Genomic DNA, 19,823 nt, shown 5'->3' on the forward strand with positions numbered 1-19,823 from the left:
ATGTAAAACAAAAGGTTTTTAACATTAAGCTAAGTCAATTTAAAAGTGGGTCACTTCTTGGTTTCCTCCCCTTTTTTTGTACTAAATTTTATGTGTTAATAAAAGCATACAGTGTATGACATTCTAAAAATATATTGCGTATGTATATATACTTAAAATTATGCCAGGGGTTTATATAACTTAATTTATGGAAACGTTACTGAGAGAAAACGTTTAAGCCAAAAAAGAAATGTTTTTTTGCATAAAATGAAATTGCTGATTCCTCTTACGTACCCTTGCTAACCTTCCTATCTATGCCTTTTCTGGAACCTGCCTACCCTTCCTATGCCTTTTCTGGTGCATGCCTAACTATGTCCTTGCCTGTGCCTCCCATGCCTTGCCTACCCCTGCCTTGCTGATTTCTCTTCCTGTTTCCTTGTCTGCCTTTGCCGTACCCTTTTCTTGCCGTACTTAATGCCTTTGCCTTGGCAACCTCTCCGCAACACTTTCTATACTAGTTGCGGAGAGAAGCGGAGCCCATTTCCTCATTAAATAAGCCAAATATAAAAGAAAAAGGAAGTACGGTGGAGAGTATATAGGATTTCTATACGATTTCCGCGCCTCGTCCCCCTATCTCTATAATAATAGCCGTATTCCGTCTGTCTGTCTCTGCGCAACATGGCGGAGCAAGTAGCGAGACCCGCCGAAAATCCCCGCGGCCCTGCAGCTTTATTTCGAATCCCCGGCAGACCCCGTTTTTTTACCGGCCTTGCTTTGCCGTTCATTGTAATAAACCAATCACGAGGCTCCATTTTCACTAATGACCAATCCAAGTGCTTCGCGGCCTCAACATGCCGACGGGAGGAAACATGCTACCCCTACGAAGGCCATTTTGGTTTGGAATTGATGGTGTGAAGTTTGTAGGTTTCCTTTCAATCCTCCTTATTTCTTCTGAGTACTTTTTATCCTCTAGGATTATTTAGTTTGTTTTCACATGTTAAGGTGAATATTTCATCACGTTTTCTAGCTACGTATAAATCTTAAACAAACCAATTTTAAGTTTTTGGCTAGCTACAAAACGTACATTTTGAGGCAGCTAGCTATAGCTAGCTTTAATTATTCCTATACTTTTAAAGTTTTTATTCAGTTTGGTATATTATTATTTATTTTTATGTTGAAGTTGGGTCTACCTAGCTAGCTCCTCTTTTAGCTACATCCTGCTAAAAAGTGAAAGTAGCCAAATGCAGTTTGCCTGCAACACAATTCTTAACAATTCTTATGTTAAATGCAGTTGGCAGCGGCCACTTTTATTACTGACTTAAAAATTTATTATGCAAAATAAAATTGCTGAGTAATTTTTTAAACTGAACCGGGTTAATGCCAGGCTGTTCACTGATTTCTTTTAAAACCGAAGCGATAAGGATTTTTGGAAAATGGTATTACTCCTATGCTCATGTATGACACAATTTACATGTTAAGTGCTCAGCCTGGTGTTAATGACAGGATTTTTCCGTGTTTTTATTTAATCTGTTGTGATAAAGTTTTTTTACCTGCAATAAACATTCAACCTGGTGTTAACAACAGGGTGTTTTGTGTGTTTTTTATTTAAATTGAAGTTGCGATAAGTTTTTTGGGGAAAAGGCTATTATGGTTATAACGCATGTGTGACACCATTTACCTGTACTAAGTGCTCAGTCCGGTGTCATGATTAATTTGTTAAGGTTTACTGAAACGTACTCCGCAAAATAAAATAATATTGACTATTTTCTTTTCTTATGACGGGGTAACAACAGGTTGTAAACTGTGTTTTTATTTCGGTTAAAGTTGCACTAAAGTTATATATATATACATATATTTTAAAAAGTACATTACAACCGAAACACTATAATGTTGTGTGAGCTTTACTCAATTCACGACATATTCTGCATACCACGGTCATTCAGTTTCGCCTGTACATGCGCTAACTTTTGAAATCTCAATACGCAAAAATTTCGTGGCAATGATGACGTCATAATCTCGACATACCTGACTAACATGCTAAATTACAAGGCATGATGCTAAGATATTGTTTACTTTGTATTTCATTATAATAAGTGTGGCCAAGGCTCCGTATAAACACTGAAAACAACGGGTTTGCTTTTGTTGTGGCAACGTAAACGAAAGGGTTCATTTATCAGACAAATTTGCAGAATTCCTATATTCTACCAAAATTTGAGAGAGAACTAAAGTTTTTTACCCAGTAAAGTATATATATTTTGAAAAGCTACGGGATTTGTCTTTCGGCTGCAAAAAACCTTATTTTGCTTACATTTTTTTACTAAAAGTTTTTAAGCATTTTCCACGGTAAGGGTGTTTGGCTAGCTAGCCTCCTTGAATATCAACAAACATGGCCGACAGATCGACATGCAAAACGTTCTATAAGTCTTTATAACATCTATAAGATAATCAAAAAAGGTTAAATTAATCTCATTATTACATTTAACAGTTCTTTTGATTTCACTCTGATTTGCAAAATCTAAGTATGAAAGTGTGGTAGATCATGACCACCTAGATACAGTGTAGCAGGTCATTGGGTAGCTAGCCAAACCTTAAGATATAGCACATTGATATAGGTAGCCACACAATTGCATTATCTTCAATTTAATAGCACACGGGTTAATTTTTGGCCAAAGAATACAAGTCTTAAATTTGGATGAAATAAGAACATGTTTTAAGAGCGCTCCAAGAGCCTAAGTGGCAGTTTTGGTTTTATATATAACTAGCTCTGGCTAATTAAACTGTGAACAAATAAACAAAATAAAGCCTTATGAATGCTTTGAACAATAATTACTGCCATGCTTTTGCTGTTAAGTGCAAAATGTCATATTTAGGGGCTGCTCACATATTTCCTCGGATAGGGGGGAAATATTTCAGCATAATATAATTTTTACATTCTGTTCATGGCATGGGCGAGAGAACTTTTCCTCAGGTGAAAAAATACCATGTGATAAGTTTCTATTGCTTATTATGATAAGAGTCTATTGTTTATTTTTTAAAAATTATGCCCAATCGACAGAAAAATTTATCTTGCCTGCTGAGGAAACTTCTGTTTTTTAGGGAAAATGCATTACCCGCTTACAGAGATCTCGATCATGTGCAGCCGAGATCTTGGTAGGCGGGTAAATGTTTTTTTCTCATATAAAGGCAACTTAATTTTGTTAAGTTCATTTCATGCTGAAACATTTACCCGGTTCCCGATAAAATATTTCCCCTATAAACATGCCCCTTAGGACTCGTGAAGAAAAGTCTCAAACAAAGATATAATAATCTAAGTTACAATATAATTTGTGTATTTCATTTAGCAAACATAAAAATAAAAACTGTACATTAACATAATTCTTTAAATAGGTCTTCCAATAAGAACCATATAATGTGCATAGTAGTTCTGTTTGCAACAAAAAGTATCCCAAACAATTGAAACCATACAAGGAGTAATCCATAAACGCTTTAACAGGTTGTTGACGCCACATGGATACTAAAAAAATATGACAGTGGATTTTTAATATATACATTACCTTAACAGAATAAATTTTGAAATAAATTTTTTGCCTTGGATTTTCTTTTAATGTATTTCATAGACATTCATAGACATTTGAATTTTTAAGTTCAAGAGGTTTTGGCAAAAAAAAAAAAAATTTTTCAATGATGCTCTAAGGAATATTTTCTATGAAAATCATTAGCTTTTGTATAAAATATACTTATTGTATATACTTATTATAATAATACTTATTAATGAAATGCAATATTTTTTGCAACAAAAGCCCACAGGGGTCAAGAGGTTCCACAAAATCATTTTTTTCACAATACATCTCTTCACAGTTTAAGTCGTGTACTTATGTTCTGTATTAAAAAAAGGAAGTAAACAGAGTGAATTTAATAGTTATTTATTTATTTATTTTCCATCAGATAGTATGATAATAATAATAATAAAAATTATTCATGCAAACTCATTAAAACCACCTAATGGAGGGATACCACCACGAATAAGGCTTTGCATTATGAATATTTGTCATTTTCTAAAGCCTTCTGAATTTATTACAGTTAATTCTTTTCTTTTTAATTCTCAATAAGACGTGGTAACAAAAGAAAGACTGTGAAACTGTGAACTCGTGTATTAGCATCTTTTCGACACTAGGAATCGTAAATCCGAAATTTAGGTAAGAAATAGAATAACACGTCATAATTGGTGATAAACTATTGTAAACACAATAAAGTAGTTCTATTCACACTATATTTTTTAAACAACAGTGTACTACACTCCTTATTGACTGCCCTTAGGTATTTTACTTTAAGGCTATCATGTTTATGCACAAAGTTGTAAAGCTATACACAGTACTTTAGTCATAGTAACAATGTGTTGCTAGGAGAGCGCAGAGGCCCAGCGTTGAAAAGTTAAAAAAAAAATATAGTTTACTAAGAAGAAACATTCATATCAGTAACCTTTGTTAGTCAGTAATAACAAAATTCTACTTACAATTCATTATACTACTCATAACATCATCATTCAAGTGCCATTTATAGCTAGCTACAGGCCACCAAAATATCTTGACTTTGAAGGCCAATTTTTCAGAGCAAAAAAATGTAAGCACCAGAACGTGGATTTCTTCTGGTAATACAATGTTTGAAATTAATAAAAATAACTATGAATAGTCTTGGAAAACTTTAGAATGTTAGTTTTAGGCATTTTCATTTGCTCCTTTTGCCCCTGTCAGAAAAAAAATACGTTCTTGACAATGAAATATTCTTCTTTCGTTTTCTTGCTTTTCACCATAGACACCAACAATTTTTTTGTCTTCGCCAACATGTTATCAAACATTATAAAATTAAAACAAACGCTTTATAGTCATGAAAGTCAGTCTTTGTTCAAAATCAGTAGAGCATCCAATTTGGAAAACAATGTTTATCAGGCATGCGACGATGTCTACCATCTTGAAAAAATTACAAAATATTTCGCGAATGTTGCGCACGCGCATTTCTGAATTTCACATTCTGAATGAACGTGATACCTGTACTAGAGCACTCCAATTATGGAGTTTTTTTAGTTTTTTTATGGGGTAACGACTGGATTTTTCCTGTGTTTTAAGTTAAACTGAAATTGCAGTAAAGTTTTTTATGAAAAGGGTATTATGCGTTCTCGGCCCACTGTCATGATTAAGTTTTGAACTTTTACGGAAACTTATTCCGCAAAATAAAATAATATTGCCCGATTGTTTTTGCTATGGCGGAGTAACAACGGTTTGTAAACTGTTTTAATTCAGCTTTTGTTGCGGGAAATTATTTTTTTTCAAATATCTTACAGTCGCAACACTGCAATGGTGTGTGCCCTTCACTTGATTTACGACATACTGCATACCCGTACTAAAGCGCTCCACCTCACCGGGTTGCACAGTTTGCGGTTCTTATTAAGCGCTCCTCAAGGCGTTCAACAACAGTTACTTGTGGCTTAACCCGGCGTTTCGACGCCGGGTCTCCCGGCTAGTCTCTATTATAATAGCCGTATTCCGTCTGTCTGTCTCTGCGCAACATGGCGGAGCAAGTAGCGAGACATACGGAAAATCCCCCCGGCCCTGTAGCTTTATTTCGAATCCCCGGCAGACCCCGTTTTTTTACCGGCCTTGCTTTGCCGCTCATTGTAATAAACCAATCACGAGGCTCCATTTTCACTAATGACCAATCCAAGTGCTTCGCGGCCTCAACATGCCGACGGGAGGAAACATGCTACCCCTACGAAGGCCATTTTGGTTTGGAAGTGATGGTGTGAAGTTTGTAGGTTTCCTTTCAATCCTCCTTATTTCTTCTGACTACTTTTTATCCTATAGGATTATTTAGTTTGTTTTCACATGTTAAGGTGAATATTTCATCACGTTTTCTAGCTACGTATAAATCTTAAACAAACCAATTTTAAGTTTTTGGCTAGCTACAAAACGTACATTTGGAGGCAGCTAGCTATAGCTAGCTTTATTTATTCCTATACTTTTAAAGTTTTTATTGAGTTTGGTATATTATTATTTATTTTTATGTTGAAGTTGGGTCTACCTAGCTAGCTCCTCTTTTAGCTACATCCTGCTAAAAAGTGAAAGTAGCCAAATGCAGTTTGGCTGCAAGTGAAAGTAGCCAAATGCAGTTTGGCTGCAACACAATTCTTAACAATTCTTATGCTAAATGGAGTTGGCAGCGGCCACTTTTGTTACTGATTTATAAATTTATTATGCAAAATAAAATTGCTGAGTAATTTTTTAAACTGAACCGGGTTAATGCCAGGCTGTTCACTGATTTCTTTTAAAACCAAAGCGATAAGGATTTTTGGAAAATGGTATTACCCCTATGCTCATGTATGACACGATTCACCTGTTTAGCGTTCAGCCTGGTGTTAACGACGGGCTGTTTCCTGTGTTTTTATTTAAACCGTTGTGATAAATTTTATTTGGAAAATTTTATTACGCCTGTTACTCATGTATGACACAATTTACATGTTAAGTGGTGTTAATGACGTGCTTTTTCCGTGTTTTTATATAATCCGTTGTATTAAAGTTTTTTTACCTGCAATAAACATTCAACCTGGTGTTAACAACAGGGTGTTTTGTGTGTTTTTTATTTAAATTGAAGTTGCGATAAGTTTTTTTGGGAAAAGGCTATTATGGCTATAACGCATGTGTGACACCATTTACCTGTACTAAGTGCTCAGTCCGGTGTCATGATTAATTTGTTAAGGTTTACTGAAACGTACTCCGCAAAATAAAATAAAATTAACCAATTGTTTTTCCTATGACGGGGTAACGAATGGTTGTAAATTGTGTTTTTATTTTGGCTAAAGTTACAGTAGATATATATTTTCAAAAATACACTACAGCCGAAACACTATAGTGTTGTGTGCGCTTTACTTGATTAACGACATACTGCGTACCTGTACTAAAGCGCTCCACCTGACCGTGTAGTACATTTTACGGCTCTTATTAAGCGCTCCACATAGTGTTCAATGGCGGGTCACACCTTGACTTGTGGCTTACCCCGGCGTTTCGACGCCGGGTTTCCCGGCTAGTCTCTATTATAATAGCCGTATTCCGTCTGTCTGTCTCTGCGCGGAACCCCCGCTGAGTTAGAAAATTATGTCACGGAAACACGAATATCAAATGCGATATATTTTTATCCACTTTGTTTTGACCGCTCGCGCGTGGAACACCATTCACAACGCCTGATTCTTTAAAAAAAAACCAAGATTTTCGCGACCAGAAAGAATCCAAGATCTTCGCGGAACGAAGGCCATTTTGATAATGGTCGTGTTTGTGGTCAGTGTGTGAGGTTTGTAGGCCTGTTTGACTTTTTTATCTTCTAAAAGCCTTATATATTTGTAATATTTGTTTTCTGTTTGTTTTCAATGTTAGGATAAATATATTGTCACGTTTTTTAGCCACGTACAGATCTTAAACGCACCAGTTTTAGGATGTTTGGCTAGGAACGAAGATTAGCTAGCTATAGCTACTAGCTAGCTAGAGCCTCACTTATTGCTATTCTGTATGGTATAAGAGCTTTTTATCCTAGCCAACATTTATTTTTATGTTGAGGCTGTGGCTATTTAGCTAGCTCCTTAAAAAGTGAAAGTATAAAAATGCAGTTTGGCTACAACAATATTCTTAAGCAATATATAATTTTTATGCTAAATGCAGTTAGCTAGCTAGGTATAGCTACATATTTTATTATTTTTCTGCAAACTTTTTCTGCAAATGAAATGGCTGAGCGATTGTTTTGGCTGGACGAGTAACGACAGGCTGTTCCCTGTGTTTTTATTTAAACCGAAGTTGCAATGAACATTTTTGGAAAAGGGTAATACGCCTTATGCGCCTGTTCAACTGTGTTTAACTGTACTAAGCGGTTAGCCCAGTGTTAAAAACAGACTGTTTTTTGTAAAAGGCTGTTACGCCTATGGGCATGTGCAACACCGTTTACCTGTATATACTAAGGTCAGCCCACCACTGTGACAATTAATTTTTAAACTTTCTTGGGAATCACGCCTGGACTAACCGCTCAGCCCTGTGTCTGCGAGAAAGTTTTTTTCAAAAGGGTATTATTACTATACGCTGTACAACACGGTTTAACTGTACTAAACGCTCAGCCCAGTGTCACGATTAATTTTTTAACTTTTAAAAAGACTTTTCCACAAAATAAAATAATATTGACCGATTGTTTTTGCTATGATGGAGTAACAACACTTTGTAAACTCTGTTTTTATATCAGTTATCGTTGCGGGAAAGTTATTTTTTGAAAAATATGTTACAGTCGCACACTATAATGTTGTATGCGCTTCAAATGATTAACGACATACTGTATACCTGTACTAAAGCGCTCCACCTGATCGTGTGGGACAGTTTACAGCTCTTATTAAGCGCTCCACAGAGTGTTCAATGCCGGATCACACCTTTACTTGTGGCTTAACCCGGCGTTTCGACGCCGGGTTTCCCGGCTAGTCTCTTTAATAATAGCCTTATTTTGTCTGTCTGTCCGGGAAAAAGGCGTCCCGTAACGGAAACACGAAATTTTGTAAATTACGCGCCGATACCAAATGCGATATATTTTTACTGACTTTGTTTTGACCGCTCGCGCGTGGAATACCATTCACAACGCCTGATTCTTTAAAAAAAACCCAAGATTTTCGCGACCAGAAAGAATCCAAGATCTTCGCGGAACGAAGGCCATTTTGATAATGGTCGTGTTTGTGGTCAGTGTGTGAGGTTTGTAGGCCTGTTTGACTTTTTTATCTTCTAAAAGCCTTATATATTTGTAATATTTGTTTTCTGTTTGTTTTCAATGTTAGGATAAATATATTGTCACGTTTTTTAGCCACGTACAGATCTTAAACGCACCAGTTTTAGGATGTTTGGCTAGGAACGAAGATTAGCTAGCTATGGCTACTAGCTAGCTAGAGCCTCACTTATTGCTATTTTGTTTGGTATAAGAGCTTTTTATCCTAGCCAACATTTATTTTTATGTTGAGGCTGTGGCTATTTAAAAAGTGAAAGTATAAAAATGCAGTTTGGCTACAACAATATTCTTAAGCAATACATAATTTTTATGCTAAATGCAGTTAGCTAGCTAGGTATAGCTACATATTTTATAATTTTTCTGCAAACTTTTTCTGCAAATGAAATGGCTGAGCGATTGTTTTGGCTGGACGAGTAACGACAGGCTGTTCCCTGTGTTTTTATTTAAACCGAAGTTGCAATGAACATTTTTGGAAAAGGGTAATACGCCTTATGCGCCTGTTCAACTGTGTTTAACTGTACTAAGCGGTTAGCCCAGTGTTAAAAACAGACTGTTTTTTGTAAAAGGCTGTTACGCCTATGGGCATGTGCAACACCGTTTACCTGTATATACTAAGGTCAGCCCACCACTGTGACAATTAATTTTTAAACTTTCTTGGGAATCACGCCTGGACTAACCGCTCAGCCCTGTGTCTGCGAGAAAGTTTTTTTCAAAAGGGTATTATTACTATACGCTGTACAACACGGTTTAACTGTACTAAACGCTCAGCCCAGTGTCACGATTAATTTTTTAACTTTTAAAAAGACTTTTCCACAAAATAAAATAATATTGACCGATTGTTTTTGCTATGATGGAGTAACAACACTTTGTAAACTCTGTTTTTATATCAGTTATCGTTGCGGGAAAGTTATTTTTTGAAAAATATGTTACAGTCGCACACTATAATGTTGTATGCGCTTCAAATGATTAACGACATACTGTATACCTGTACTAAAGCGCTCCACCTGATCGTGTGGGACAGTTTACAGCTCTTATTAAGCGCTCCACAGAGTGTTCAATGCCGGATCACACCTTTACTTGTGGCTTAACCCGGCGTTTCGACGCCGGGTTTCCCGGCTAGTCTCTTTAATAATAGCCTTATTTTGTCTGTCTGTCCGGGAAAAAGGCGTCCCGTAACGGAAACACGAAATTTTGTAAATTACGCGCCGATACCAAATGCGATATATTTTTACTGACTTTGTTTTGACCGCTCGCGCGTGGAATACCATTCACAACGCCTGATTCTTTAAAAAAAACCCAAGATTTTCGCGACCAGAAAGAATCCAAGATCTTCGCGGAACGAAGGCCATTTTGATAATGGTCGTGTTTGTGGTCAGTGTGTGAGGTTTGTAGGCCTGTTTGACTTTTTTATCTTCTAAAAGCCTTATATATTTGTAATATTTGTTTTCTGTTTGTTTTCAATGTTAGGATAAATATATTGTCACGTTTTTTAGCCACGTACAGATCTTAAACGCACCAGTTTTAGGATGTTTGGCTAGGAACGAAGATTAGCTAGCTATGGCTACTAGCTAGCTAGAGCCTCACTTATTGCTATTTTGTTTGGTATAAGAGCTTTTTATCCTAGCCAACATTTATTTTTATGTTGAGGCTGTGGCTATTTAAAAAGTGAAAGTATAAAAATGCAGTTTGGCTACAACAATATTCTTAAGCAATACATAATTTTTATGCTAAATGCAGTTAGCTAGCTAGGTATAGCTACATATTTTATAATTTTTCTGCAAACTTTTTCTGCAAATGAAATGGCTGAGCGATTGTTTTGGCTGGACGAGTAACGACAGGCTGTTCCCTGTGTTTTTATTTAAACCCAGTGTTAAAAAAGTGTTAAAAACAGACTGTTTTTTGTAAAAGGCTGTTACGCCTATGGGCATGTGCAACACCGTTTACCTGTATATACTAAGGTCAGCCCACCACTGTGACAATTAATTTTTAAACTTTCTTGGGAATCACGCCTGGACTAACCGCTCAGCCCTGTGTCTGCGAGAAAGTTTTTTTCAAAAGGGTATTATTCCTATACGCTGTGCAACACGGTTTAACTGTACTAAGCGCTCAGCCCAGTGTCACGATTAATTTTTTAACTTGCGCAAAAAGTTATTCTGCAAAATGAAATAAAATTGACGATTGTTTTTGCTATGATGGAGTAACAACACTTTGTAAACTCTGTTTTTATATCAGTTATCGTTGCGGGAAAGTTATTTTTTGAAAAATATGTTACAGTCGCACACTATAATGGTGTATGCGCTTCAAAAGATTAACGACATACTGTATACCTGTACTAAAGCGCTCCACCTGATCGTGTGGGACAGTTTACGGCTCTTATTAAGCGCTCCACAGAGTGTTCAATGCCGGATCACACCTTTACTTGTGGCTTAACCCGGCGTTTCGACGCCGGGTTTCCCGGCTAGTCTCTATAATAATAGCCGTCGTCTGTCTGTCTCTGCGCAACATGGCGGAGCAAGTAGCGAGACCCGCCGAAAATCCCCGCGGCCCTGCAGCTTTATTTCGAATCCCCGGCAGACCCCGTTTTTTTACCGGCCTTGCTTTGCCGCTCATTGTAATAAACCAATCACGAGGCTTTATTTTCACTAATGACCAATCCAAGTGCTTCGCGGCCTCAACATGCCGACGGGAGGAAACATGCTACCCCTACGAAGGCCATTTTGGTTTGGAAGTGATGGTGTGAAGTTTGTAGGTTTCCTTTCAATCCTCCTTATTTCTTCTGAGTACTTTTTATCCTATAGGATTATTTAGTTTGTTTTCACATGTTAAGGTGAATATTTCATCACGTTTTCTAGCTACGTATAAATCTTAAACAAACCAATTTTAAGTTTTTGGCTAGCTACAAAACGTACATTTTGAGGCAGCTAGCTATAGCTATCTTTATTTATTCCTATTCTTTTAAAGTTTTTATTCAGTTTGGTATATTGTTCTTTATTTTTATGTTGAAGTTGGGTCTACCTATCTAGCTCCTTTTAGCTCTACCTCTGGCTAAAAAGTGAAAGTAGCTAAATGCAGTTATAGGCAGCTACCAATTTTATTACTGCTATGAAAGCTTATGCTGAAAAATAAAATGCTGAGTATATATTTTTTTAACTGAACTTGATAACGACAGGCGGTTTCCTGATTTTTTTTAAACTGAAGTCGCGATAAAGTTTTTTTAAAAATGGTGTTATGCCTATACTCATGTGCGACACAGTCTAGCTGTACTAAGCGCTTAGTCCGGTGGTAACAACGGGCTGTTTCCTGTGTTTCTGTTTAACCGAAGTTGTGATAACGTTTTTTACAGAAAAAAAGTATATACACACTGTTTACCTATACTAAGCGCTCAGCTTAACATTTTTTTGAACTTTTCCCGGGAATATTCCCTGAAAAATAAAGAAGGTTGGCCAGCTGCTTTCGCTATGACGGGGTAACATTGAATTGTAATCTGGGTTTTTATTTTACCTAAGTTGTCGAAAGTTATTTTTTGAATAGTATATTACACCGGAAACACCATAAAGTTGTGTGCACTTCACTTGATTTTCTACACACTATATGGCTGTACTAAAGCGCTTTACCTGAATGTGTGGCACAGTTGACGGTTCTTATTAGTCACTCAATCTGGTGTTTAACGCTGGGTAACACAGCTACTTGTGGCATAACCCGGCATTTCAACAGAGTGTATTCTGTGTTTTGTAAACCAAAGCTTCAATAGTTTTTTTGAATAGGGTCTTAAGCCTAAACGCATGTGTCGCACGATTTACCTGTACTAAGTGCTCAGTCCAGTGTCACAATTAATTTGTTAACCTTTACTGAAACTTATTTCGCAAAATAAAATAAAATTGACCAATTGTTTTTCCTATGACGGGGTAACAAATGGTTGTAAATTGTGTTTTTATTTTGGCTAAAGTTACAGTAGAGTTATATTTTCAAAAATACACTACAGCCGAAACACTATAGTGTTGTGTGCGCTTTACTCGATTAACGACATACTGCGTACCTGTACTAAAGCGCTCCACCTGACCGTGTAGTACAGTTTACGGCTCTTATTAAGCGCTCCACATAGTGTTCAATGGCGGGTCACACCTTGACTTGTAACTTACCGCGGCGTTTCGACGCCGGGTTTCCCGGCTAGTCTCTATTATAATAGCCGTATTCCGTCTGTCTGTCTCTGCGCGGACCCCCGCTGAGTTAGAAAATGATGTTACGGAAACACAAATATCAAATGCGATATATTTTTATCCACTTTGTTGCCACGGGTAAATATAATGGACGGGCGAACCTGTGGATTTTTCCACGGGCAACGACTAGTCTCTTTAATAATAGCCGTATTCCGTCTGTCTGTCTCTGCGCAACATGGCGGAGCAAGTAGCGAGACCCGCCAAAAATCCCCGCGGCCCTGCAGCTTTATTTCGAATCCCCGGCAGACCCCGTTTTTTTTACCGGCCTTGCTTTGCCGCTCATTGTAATAAACCAATCACGAGGCTCCATTTTCACTAATGACCAATCCAAGTGTTTCGCGGCCTCAACATGCCGACGGGAGGAAACATGCTACCCCTACGAAGGCCATTTTGGTTTGGAAGTGATGGTGTGAAGTTTGTAGGTTTCCTTTCAATCCTCCTTATTTCTTCTGAGTACTTTTTATCCTATAGGATTATTTAGTTTGTTTTCACATGTTAAGGTGAACATTTCATCACGTTTTCTAGCTACGTATAAATCTTAAACAAACCAATTTTAAGTTTTTGGCTAGCTACAAAACGTACATTTTGAGGCAGCTAGCTATAGCTAGCTTTATTTATTCCTATTCTTTTAAAGTTTTTATTCAGTTTGGTATATTGTTCTTTATTTTTATGTTGAAGTTGGGTCTACCTATCTAGCTCCTTTTAGCTCTACCTCTGGCTAAAAAGTGAAAGTAGCTAAATGCAGTTATAGGCAGCTACCAATTTTATTACTGCTATGAAAGCTTATGCTGAAAAATAAAATTGCTGAGTATATATTTTTTTAGCTGAACTTGATAACGACAGGCGGTTTCCTGATTTTTTTTAAACTGAAGTCGCGATAAAGTTTTTTTAAAAATGGTGTTATGCCTATACTCATGTGCGACACAGTCTAGCTGTACTAAGCGCTTAGTCCGGTGGTAACAACGGGCTGTTTCCTGTGTTTCTGTTTAACCGAAGTTGTGATAACGTTTTTTACAGAAAAAAAGTACACACTGTTTACCTATACTAAGCGCTCAGCTTAACATTTTTTTGAACTTTTCCCGGGAACATTTCCTGAAAAATAAAGAAGGTTGGCCAGCTGCTTTCGCTATGACGGGGTAACATTGAATTGTAATCTGGGTTTTTATTTTACCTAAGTTGTCGAAAGTTATTTTTTGAATAGTATATTACACCGGAAACACCATAAAGTTGTGTGCACTTCACTTGATTTTCTACACACTATATGGCTGTACTAAAGCGCTTTACCTGAATGTGTGGCACAGTTGACGGTTCTTTTTAATCACTCAATCTGGTGTTTAACGCTGGGTAACACAGCTACTTGTGGCTTAACCCGGCGTTTCAACAGAGTGTATTCTGTGTTTTGTAAACCAAAGCTTCAATAGTTTTTTTGAATAGGGTCTTAAGCCTAAACGCATGTGTCGCACGATTTACCTGTACTAAGTGCTCAGTCCAGTGTCACAATTAAATGGTTAACCTTTACTGAAACTTATTTCGCAAAATAAAATAAAATTGACCAATTGTTTTTCCTATGACGGGGTAACAAATGGTTGTAAATTGTGTTTATATTTTGGCTAAAGTTACAGTAGAGTTATATTTTCAAAAATACACTACAGCCGAAACACTATAGTGCTGTGTGCGCTTTACTCGATTAACGACATACTGCGTACCTGTACTAAAGCGCTCCATCTGACCGTGTAGTACAGTTTACGGCTCTTATTAAGCGCTCCACATAGTGTTCAATGGCGGGTCACACCTTGACTTGTGGCTTACCCCGGCGTTTCGACGCCGGGTTTCCCGGCTAGTCTCTATAATAATAGCCGTCGTCTGTCTGTCTCTGCGCAACATGGCGGAGCAAGTAGCGAGACCCGCCGAAAATCCCCGCGGCCCTGCAGCTTTATTTCGAATCCCCGGCAGACCCCGTTTTTTTACCGGCCTTGCTTTGCCGATCATTGTAATAAACCAATCACGAGGCTCCATTTTCACTAATGACCAATCCAAGTGCTTCGCGACCTCAACATGCCGACGGGAGGAAACATGCTACCCCTACGAAGGCCATTTTGGTTTGGAAGCGATGGTGTGAAGTTTGTAGGTTTCCTTTCAATCCTCCTTATTTCTTCTGAGTACTTTTTATCCTATAGGATTATTTAGTTTGTTTTCATATGTAAAGGTGAATATTTTATCACGTTTTCTAGCTACGTATAAATCTTAAACAAACCAATTTTAAGTTTTTGGCTAGCTACAAAACGTAGATAGATAGATGTGCATATTTTACATGGCTAGCCTCACAAATATCGAGGGATATACCCTGTCTATTATTTCCAGGAGGGGCCATGGCATAGATGGAGAGTCCTAGAGTATTTAATGCTCATTTTGAGCTACGCAGACCCAATTAGAGCCCGCGCTCTACTAGACAACTCCTGGCAACATCCAACGGCCCACACAGTGTGCCATCTTCCCAATTTCCCTCACATGGGTTGGGTTAACCCGGGGCTATGGTAACATTCACTCGCCCATGTTGAATCGCCGTCAAGAGGAATCGAACCCCGGTCTCCCGCACAGAGTACGAGAGCTATAACCACTAATCTACGGTGCCACGTACATTTTGAGGCAGCTAGCTATAGCTAGCTTTATTTATTCCTATACTTTTAAAGTTTTTATTCAGTTTGGTATATTATTATTTATTTTTATGTTGAAGTTGGGTCTACCTAGCTAGCTCCTCTTTTAGCTACATCCTGCTAAAAAGTGAAAGTAGCCAAATGCAGTTTGGCTGCAAGTGAAAGTAGCCAAATGCAGTTTGGCTGCAACACAATTCTTAACAATTCTTATGCTAAATGCAGTTGGCAGCGGCCACTTTTATTACTGATTTAAAAATTTATTATGCAAAATAAATTTGCTGAGTAATTTTTTAAACTGAACCGGGTTAATGCCAGACTGTTCACTGATTTCTTTTAAAACCGAAGCGATAAGGATTTTTGGAAAATGGTATTACCCCTATGCTCATGTATGACACGATTCACCTGTTAAGCGCTCAGCCTGGTGTTAACGACGGGCTGTTTCCTGTGTTTTTATTTAAACCGTTGTGATCAATTTTATTTGGAAAATTTTATTACGCCTGTTACTCATGTATGACACAATTTACATGTTAAGTGCTCAGCCTGGTGTTAATGACGTGCTTTTTCCGTGTTTTTATTTAATCCGTTGTGATAAAGTTTTTTTACCTGTAATAAACATTCAACCTGGTGTTAACAACAGGGTGTTTTGTGTGTTTTTTATTTAAATTGAAGTTGCGATAAGTTTTTTTGGGAAAAGGCTATTATGGCTATAACGCATGTGTGACACCATTTACCTGTACTAAGTGCTCAGTCCGGTGTCATGATTAATTTGTTAAGGTTTACTGAAACGTACTCCGCAAAATAAAATAATATTGACTATTTTCTTTTCTTATGACGGGGTAACAACAGGTTGTAAACTGTGTTTTTATTTCGGTTAAAGTTGCAGTAAAGTTATATATATACATATATTTTCAAAAGTACATTACAACCGAAACACTATAATGTTGTGTGAGCTTTACTCAATTCACGACATATTCTGCATACCTGTACTAGAGCACTCCAATTATGGAGTTTTTTTAGTTTTTTTATGGGGTAACGACTGGATTTTTCCTGTGTTTTAAGTTAAACCGAAATTGCAGTAAAGTTTTTTATGAAAAGGGTATTATGCGTTCTCGGCCCACTGTCATGATTAAGTTTTAAAATTTTACGGAAACTTATTCCGCAAAATAAAATAATATTGCCCGATTGTTTTTGCTATGGCGGAGTAACAACGGTTTGTAAACTGTTTTAATTCAGCTTTTGTTGCGGGAAATTATTTTTTTTTAAATATCTTACAGTCGCAACACTGCAATGGTGTGTGCCCAGTTTGCGGTTCTTATTAAGCGCTCCTCAAGGCGCTCAACAACAGTTACTTGTGGCTTAACCCGGCGTTTCGACGCCGGGTCTCCCGGCTAGTCTCTATAATAATAGCCGTCGTCTGCCTGTCTCTGCGCAACATGGCGGAGCAAGTAGCGAGACCCGCCGAAAATCCCCGCGGCCCTGCAGCTTTATTTCGAATCCCCGGCAGACCCCGTTTTTTTACCGGCCTTGCTTTGCCGCTCATTGTAATAAACCAATCACAAGGCTCCATTTTCACTAATGACCAATCCAAGTGCTTCGCGGCCTCAACATGCCGACGGGAGGAAACATGCTACCCCTACGAAGGCCATTTTGGTTTGGAAGTGATGGTGTGAAGTTTGTAGGTTTCCTTTCAATCCTCCTTATTTCTTCTGAGTACTTTTTATCCTATAGGATTATTTAGTTTATTTTCACATCTTAAGGTGAATATTTCATCACGTTTTCTAGCTACGTATAAATCTTAAACAAACCAATTTTAAGTTTTTGGCTAGCTACAAAACGTACATTTTGAGGCAGCTAGCTATAGCTAGATTTATTTATTCCTATTCTTTTAAAGTTTTTATTCAGTTTGGTATATTGTTCTTTATTTTTATGTTGAAGTTGGGTCTACCTATCTAGCTCCTTTTAGCTCTACCTCTGGCTAAAAAGTGAAAGTAGCTAAATGCAGTTATAGGCAGCTACCAATTTTATTACTGCTATGAAAGCTTATGCTGAAAAATAAAATTGCTGAGTATATATTTTTTTAGCTGAACTTGATAACGACAGGCGGTTTCCTGATTTTTTTTAAACTGAAGTCGCGATAAAGTTTTTTTAAAAATGGTGTTATGCCTATACTCATGTGCGACACAGTCTAGCTGTACTAAGCGCTTAGTCCGGTGGTAACAACGGGCTGTTTCCTGTGTTTCTGTTTAACCGAAGTTGTGATAACGTTTTTTACAGAAAAAAAGTACACACTGTTTACCTATACTAAGCGCTCAGCTTAACATTTTTTTGAACTTTTCCCGGGAACATTTCCTGAAAAATAAAGAAGGTTGGCCAGCTGCTTTCGCTATGACGGGGTAACATTGAATTGTAATCTGGGTTTTTATTTTACCTAAGTTGTCGAAAGTTATTTTTTGAATAGTATATTACACCGGAAACACCATAAAGTTGTGTGCACTTCACTTGATTTTCTACACACTATATGGCTGTACTAAAGCGCTTTACCTGAATGTGTGGCACAGTTGACGGTTCTTTTTAATCACTCAATCTGGTGTTTAACGCTGGGTAACACAGCTACTTGTGGCTTAACCCGGCGTTTCAACAGAGTGTATTCTGTGTTTTGTAAACCAAAGCTTCAATAGTTTTTTTGAATAGGGTCTTAAGCCTAAACGCATGTGTCGCACGATTTACCTGTACTAAGTGCTCAGTCCAGTGTCACAATTAAATGGTTAACCTTTACTGAAACTTATTTCGCAAAATAAAATAAAATTGACCAATTGTTTTTCCTATGACGGGGTAACAAATGGTTGTAAATTGTGTTTATATTTTGGCTAAAGTTACAGTAGAGTTATATTTTCAAAAATACACTACAGCCGAAACACTATAGTGCTGTGTGCGCTTTACTCGATTAACGACATACTGCGTACCTGTACTAAAGCGCTCCATCTGACCGTGTAGTACAGTTTACGGCTCTTATTAAGCGCTCCACATAGTGTTCAATGGCGGGTCACACCTTGACTTGTGGCTTACCCCGGCGTTTCGACGCCGGGTTTCCCGGCTAGTCTCTATAATAATAGCCGTCGTCTGTCTGTCTCTGCGCAACATGGCGGAGCAAGTAGCGAGACCCGCCGAAAATCCCCGCGGCCCTGCAGCTTTATTTCGAATCCCCGGCAGACCCCGTTTTTTTACCGGCCTTGCTTTGCCGATCATTGTAATAAACCAATCACGAGGCTCCATTTTCACTAATGACCAATCCAAGTGCTTCGCGACCTCAACATGCCGACGGGAGGAAACATGCTACCCCTACGAAGGCCATTTTGGTTTGGAAGCGATGGTGTGAAGTTTGTAGGTTTCCTTTCAATCCTCCTTATTTCTTCTGAGTACTTTTTATCCTATAGGATTATTTAGTTTGTTTTCATATGTAAAGGTGAATATTTTATCACGTTTTCTAGCTACGTATAAATCTTAAACAAACCAATTTTAAGTTTTTGGCTAGCTACAAAACGTAGATAGATAGATGTGCATATTTTACATGGCTAGCCTCACAAATATCGAGGGATATACCCTGTCTATTATTTCCAGGAGGGGCCATGGCATAGATGGAGAGTCCTAGAGTATTTAATGCTCATTTTGAGCTACGCAGACCCAATTAGAGCCCGCGCTCTACTAGACAACTCCTGGCAACATCCAACGGCCCACACAGTGTGCCATCTTCCCAATTTCCCTCACATGGGTTGGGTTAACCCGGGGCTATGGTAACATTCACTCGCCCATGTTGAATCGCCGTCAAGAGGAATCGAACCCCGGTCTCCCGCACAGAGTACGAGAGCTATAACCACTAATCTACGGTGCCACGTACATTTTGAGGCAGCTAGCTATAGCTAGCTTTATTTATTCCTATACTTTTAAAGTTTTTATTCAGTTTGGTATATTATTATTTATTTTTATGTTGAAGTTGGGTCTACCTAGCTAGCTCCTCTTTTAGCTACATCCTGCTAAAAAGTGAAAGTAGCCAAATGCAGTTTGGCTGCAAGTGAAAGTAGCCAAATGCAGTTTGGCTGCAACACAATTCTTAACAATTCTTATGCTAAATGCAGTTGGCAGCGGCCACTTTTATTACTGATTTAAAAATTTATTATGC

General features: G+C 37.8%; 2 long non-coding RNA genes across 2 annotated transcripts; both read right to left on the reverse strand.

The window, feature by feature from the left end:
* Positions 1 to 3,291: 3,291 nt before the first annotated feature.
* LOC130612699 (uncharacterized) lies at positions 3,292 to 5,015 on the reverse strand. Its single transcript, XR_008975523.1, has 2 exons — positions 4,493 to 5,015; positions 3,292 to 3,493 (listed from the first exon to the last, which is right to left on the reverse strand). It is a non-coding gene; the product is annotated as an uncharacterized LOC130612699 (long non-coding RNA).
* Positions 5,016 to 9,193: 4,178 nt separating this feature from the next.
* LOC130612181 (uncharacterized) lies at positions 9,194 to 16,938 on the reverse strand. Its single transcript, XR_008975402.1, has 2 exons — positions 16,250 to 16,938; positions 9,194 to 10,169 (listed from the first exon to the last, which is right to left on the reverse strand). It is a non-coding gene; the product is annotated as an uncharacterized LOC130612181 (long non-coding RNA).
* Positions 16,939 to 19,823: the final 2,885 nt, after the last annotated feature.

Source organism: Hydractinia symbiolongicarpus, chromosome 10 (assembly GCF_029227915.1).
Source record: "Hydractinia symbiolongicarpus strain clone_291-10 chromosome 10, HSymV2.1, whole genome shotgun sequence".
In the NCBI taxonomy this organism is placed as follows: Eukaryota; Metazoa; Cnidaria; class Hydrozoa; order Anthoathecata; family Hydractiniidae; genus Hydractinia; species Hydractinia symbiolongicarpus.